Source organism: Priapulus caudatus, unplaced genomic scaffold (genome assembly GCF_000485595.1).
Source record: "Priapulus caudatus unplaced genomic scaffold, Priapulus_caudatus-5.0.1 Scaffold81, whole genome shotgun sequence".
NCBI lineage: Eukaryota > Metazoa > Priapulida > Priapulimorpha > Priapulimorphida > Priapulidae > Priapulus > Priapulus caudatus.
The window spans coordinates 388994-395071 of record NW_014577142.1 but is presented as its reverse complement, the minus strand read 5'-3'; the positions used below and the strand labels follow the sequence as shown (position 1 = coordinate 395071).

Below are 6078 nucleotides of genomic sequence, written 5' to 3'. Positions count from 1 at the left end.
TGGCATCGTGGTTCAGCAATAAGAAGTTAAATTTATGTTTCGAATGCTTCTTGTACTATATCGCCAGACAGCAAACAAAAAGTACATATCAACGCACATTATAGTGTCACATCTAAACAATCCAAACGATACTAGCGATACCGTCGTTGGGTTCTACCCGAATTTATGAATAGAAATAGAAGAGTCACACCGTTTGTACTGTATTCATGGTTATGAGCGAGAATATGTCAAGTTGTAATATATTACTGTATGTATTTCTATAATTGAGTTATAACGTCATGAATATCATGAGTCATGTACATTTGTGAAGTACATATATTTTTATACACATATTATGATGTATATTTTGTTCTCCTACTCGTCTCTGGCGGGTACTAGGACTACATGATCGGATGCACCTTATTGCTTCTCAATGTAAGCATGCACGCGAGCTTTCCTGTTAGTGTACTCACTTATATTACTGGACATCAGACTTGTGCATGGCCAGGTTTCCCTAGCGTAGAGGAAATCTAACGCGAACTTATGCTAGTTGATGCGAAAATTACCTTCTCGGCGGCGGCTTTACATTTGGGCTCTTCTGCTTCGACAGCGGTCTTCTGTGCCTTCACGAGTTTTGCTGCCTCCAAGTACTTGCTCTTCAGAGCGTTTGTTCCAGCATCCGATAACTCTGCAACAAGAATGCGGCCGTTGACATCAGCTGTGCTTCATCACCCCATAGCCCGCGGCCTTGCAGGACTAGTAAATGACTTTTGGAGGACTAGTTGATCTATTAGTTCATAGTTTACATTCCAATTAACGTAGTCCACACGCATGCGTCTGCTCTGTGAGCAGCAGCGAGCTCTCGACAGATTGCAATTCCACTCTTGTAATCGCTCTGATAGAAACTATATAGTGACCAATTAATCTATTACATTACAGTTCACTCTAATAAAGATTCATTTTTCACTCGCATGCTTCTTAAGCGGCAAGGATATGTCGATTACGACGGACGGTTTTGGCACAGGATAACGCTGTTCGACTCACATAGGTTTTTGTACATATAAAATAGTAATATTGTGTGTATTCACTAGGCGGCGCTGTAGTATATATCATCTTTATATGTCGAACGGAGACATTCACGCACGTAATAGGCTCAGGAATAGTGTATATCGAACAGCGCGATACGACAGTGATCCTGAAGCGGAATTGACGATTTTTTAACTATCGCAGCGAAAATATGTTTCGGATTATTATTCTTATTCTTATAAAGCGTGCCACGAGAAACTTACTGTCGAGAAAGTCCTGTGGCAGATTGTGGATTTTCGACGCCTGTCGTCGCTGGCGTGCGTGTAAGGCTCGTACGTCGCTGATTCTCCGTACGGTGCCCGCCGAATACAACTCGACACAGATGGCCGAGAGAAGGACCACGATCAGAAGTAACCTAGTCATTGTCGTGCAAATCTCCGCTGCTATATAAACGAGTCGGATTCAAGCTGAAACGAAATGTCATAATTTCTGTGACCCATTTATTCCACGAAAGGTTATCGTAAAAAGCAATATATATAATATCTCAAATATGAATCTTAAATGCTGCAATATTTTTTTAATTCAATGAATTAAATTGCTAGGAGGCACGGACACAAGCCTACATAATACATAATATACCTTGCATTAGACACGAGATACACATTGCTATACTTCTATTTCAATTTTGTTTACAATAAAATCGCAACTAATGCAAACTTTATATAATATATAACGTACATCGTACTTTCATATATATGTGTATATATATACATGAGCCACCAGACTCAAGGAATAAACTCAAATATTAGTACGCTTACCGTTAACGCGTGGTTTGTAGTCAGTGCTATTCGCCCTCGTTTCTTTCCTAAGTCCAACCTTGAGAGAAGCTCCGATACTGAACGCTAACGTTCAGGCGGCCTTTTATATATACACAGTACGCAATACACATCAGTACGTAATACCCAGGGCGCCAATGGTAGCCAGAATTACACAAAAGTCCCGGGTACGCAAAAAATTTTCCCAGTAATTATGGCTTTATGGGCCAGAATAAATTATCTCGCCAGAAATTACCACTGCTAGGGTAAATTACCAACCGTCCGGTTCGCAGAACGAGCTATCGCGGTGTGCCTTACTCAAGAAAAGCAAATCCGGTTGACCAGGAACTTGGGACCGGGGGACATGTGCTCAACGTTGCAGGTGTCTTATATGGCGACATCTATTCATGTAGCCTTGTTTATGTACACTGGCCATGCTCATTTATTTGTAACGTGTTAATTAAGTGTTTATTCGCGCATCAAGGACATGAGTATGTGAGTTAAGGACATCAAGGGTTCCATGTATATACTAGACTCACACGCATACATAACACACGCACAAACGCGCATACGCACGCACATGCCGAACGTACGATGCACGCACGCGCGTACACACGCACACACACGCACGTTGCACGCATGTACGTACGTACGATGCAGCACGCACGCACACATACGCGCGTACGCACGCACACACACGCAGGATGCACGCATGCACGTACGATCAATGCAGCACGCACGTACGCACGCACACATACGCGCGGACGATGCACGTACACAACCACACGTATGCACGTGCGCACACTCACAGATTTTCAGGTATGTAAACGCACACGCGCACCCACACGCACCTATATACGCACGCACACATGCACGCACGCACGCACGCACGCACGCACGCACGTACGCACCAACCCATGAATCCATTTATTCGGGTGACGTGTAAAAGAACCAAGTTCACGTGATTGCGTGGGACCAATATTTATATATAATGTGAAATGTACATTCATAAACAGATATTATGAACAGAAAACAAGGAATATATACCATGTAAAAGGGCGACATATATGAAACCATTGATTCGATAGCAAGGGGGAATTCGGACTGCTTCTTTACCACACCACTCTTGCGACAATCGTTGTCGTCAGTTGCCATCAGCAAACTACTCTCTATTTGCACAAAACCCTCACCTCTTTATTTTCAAGCAAATCCAGAAAAGCCATCTTGTTAATTTTAAAACAACGTGTCAAAGAACGGTTATTTCTACTTTCCTTGTTGCTTTCATTCTTGTTGTCACTGATAGTCTATGAGTGATTCACCATAATGATTGAGATCGCGAGCTGCTGTTGAAATTAGTGTTTGGCTTATGCTCACTATATGCATTATATACTCCACAAGAGGTTGTTTTGTCGCTGTGTATTCATATGTTAGCAAATTTTTAGCGCAAAATGTTTTATCACCTTGCTCGCATAACTACGTACCATAAACTCTATGCTATGACAACGATCAATGAAGCATCTATGAATGACTTTCAGAGTTATTGGTGCACGTACTCTGTCCACGATTCTGCCAGCACTACATTATATGTCTAAGTTCTCTAAATCGAATGCATCCTCTGTAGATTTCTCAGATGAGCAGATGATTGGCGCTATCTATCCTTCCATGTTTCCATCAACAGCGGACATAATAATTTCATACTGTATATATAGGCCTAATTATCACAGCTTACGCAGGAAGCGGTAGCACGACCGGATAGTGATGCACTTTCAGTCGCTAACGTACAGGCGTACGTATATACACGTACGCAGCTATGAACACACGCACGCACACACCCACGCGTGCAGACACACAATATTTTCATGCACTTGTGCCTATTTTATACTCTGTAATAAATTTATAATCTATTTAATTCTAGGGTAAGCTATTATATATGTAAAATAATATCAAAGCATTATGTAAGTAATACCAATAAATGTACGTAAACATGGCGACATCGCATTTCTGGTTGTTTGTACTCAAGAGAACGAGTTCATAAAAGTTAACGCTATTAAAAAAAAGCAACACGGAGGAATCCAAAGGAGTCTAAATCTGCACACAGACTCCTCGACTATTAGCCATATGGCGTGTAACACCAAATCACTGCTGGAACCTAAGGTCCGACCATCTCACCTTTTGTGACATGTTACTAGGCATGTTACATGTTCAAAGGAAAAGCAGTATTAACTAAATTCTATCTAAAAATCAATTAAATATAAAATTTAAATCGCTATACCTCATTCACCAATTACTTTTTGAAATAATATAAGCATTTTCTAAGAAGGCTTCTAGTTTCATGATTTATTAAAGAAAGTATAGTAACATCATCCCCATAGCTGGCGCATAATTATGGTCAATTATTAGAATTACGTAAGCCAGACAAGTAACTGCGCCTCACGCAGTAATTTAAAAATAAAATTGTTTTTGTGCATACTACTGTGATCACCATCAAAGTTAACAAACATCAGCTGACGTTAGAATCCTGCGATTTCAACACACATTCAGCTAAAGAACTTGTAACGCCAAGGCACAGCTACTACTGGCTCCCTTTCCCTTGCTCGCTGTGAAAAAAAATGGAAAACTCTCTCCCTCGCGCGCTTTCTCCCCCTCGCGCGATCTTTCTCTTCCTCGTGTGCGCTCTCTCTCTTCCTCGCGCGCACGCTCTCCCCTCGCTCAATCTCTCTCTCTCTCTCTTCCTCGCGCGCGCGCTCTCCCCTCGCTCAATCTCTCTCTCTCTCTTCCTCGCGCGCGCGCTCTTCCCTCGCTCAATCTCTCTCTCTTCCTCGCGTGCTCTTTCTCTCCCTCGCGCGATGTCTGTCCTTCGCGCGATGTCTCTCTCTTTCTCATGTGCTCTCGCGCTCTCCCTCTCCGTCGCGCGATGTCTGTCCTTCGCGCGATGTCTCTCCCTCGCGCGCGCGCCTTTGTCAACAACATCTTACGCGGAATATCGGAAGCTCAACGCAATGTGCCACAACTGTTTTTTACAGACGCGTGTAAAAAACAACCCTGTTCGTGGTATCGTAATCACTGATGCGTGTCTCCCGGATCATCGCTCGCACTTACACGCTCGAGAGGGGAACAACATCGTTGAAAATCCCAGGCGGGTAATTCCCCACAACGTTATCTGCTAACGTACGCGCGCCCTGGTGTGCACACAAGGTCGCTTTCATCGGAACATTTGCGTAAAACGTCTGGCATTTTCGATTGTCATCTGTCCTCCAAAAGCAGTCAGCTTGGGAGAAAATTGCAAATGCTTTTACAAGTTGATGGAGAAAGATCACCCGCTAGCCGCAGGAAAGCTATATTAACCAAGCTAATTAAATGATCAAATATATAACATCGTTCACTAATTTTCATCCAATGCGCAACCAAAAAACAGTAAACGCTCACATTTCATTCAAACTCAGCCAAATTGAGTTCACGCATTAGGCGAATATGCGCACGTTCGTAAAGATTAAAATTATCCTATTTACTACCGGTAGCTTTATTCCTCAAAACAAACATAATTAGCATAATTAGTATTCTGTACCTCTATTTTCGTGATTCCACTTGCCTTGTGTGTTCCATTAGATTGAATGGGCGTCATCATTTGGATTTTTCACACTATTGTAAGTTGTGTTATACCGGAAATTAATACTACTACTGTTGCTGCTACTGCTGCTTCTGCTGCTGCTGTTGTTGTTGTTGTTGCTTCTGCTGCTGCTGGTGTTGTTGCTGCTGTTGCTGCTGCTGCTGCTGCTGCTGTTACTACTACTACTGCTTCTGCTGCTACTGCTGCTGCTGCTACTGCTGCTGATGCTACTACTGCTTCTGCTGATGTTGCTACTGCTGCTGCTGCTGCTACTGATTCTGCTACTACTACTTACGACTACTACTGCTACTGCTGCTGTTGCTACTGCTGCTGCTGCTGCTACTGCTTCTGCTACTACTACTTACGACTACTACTGCTACTGCTGCTGTTGCTACTGCTGATGCTACTGCTGCTGCTGCTTCTACTGTTGCTGCTACTGCTGATGCTGTATTACTACTGCTGCTGCTATTGCTACGGCTGCTGCTGCTGTTGCTGCTACTGCTGATGCTGTATTACTACTGCTGCTGCTATTGCTACGGCTGCTGCTGCTATTGCTGCTGCTGCTGCTGCTGCTGCTGCTGCTGCTGCTGCTGCTGCTACTACTACTACTACTACTACTACTACTACTACTACTACTACTACTACTACTAC

At 43.1% G+C, this 6078-nt stretch overlaps 1 long non-coding RNA gene across 2 annotated transcripts; it reads right to left on the bottom strand.

The window, feature by feature from the left end:
* Positions 1–550: 550 nt before the first annotated feature.
* Positions 551–3432, bottom strand: LOC106821664. 2 transcript variants are annotated; one of them, XR_001395763.1, is made up of 4 exons: positions 3302–3432; positions 1824–1923; positions 1269–1472; positions 551–667 (listed from the first exon to the last, which is right to left on the bottom strand). It is a non-coding gene; the product is annotated as an uncharacterized LOC106821664 (long non-coding RNA). The 2 variants fall into 2 exon arrangements; XR_001395762.1 differs by lacking the exon at positions 3302–3432 and having other exon boundaries at positions 1824–2124.
* Between the last annotated feature and the right edge of the window lie 2646 nt (positions 3433–6078).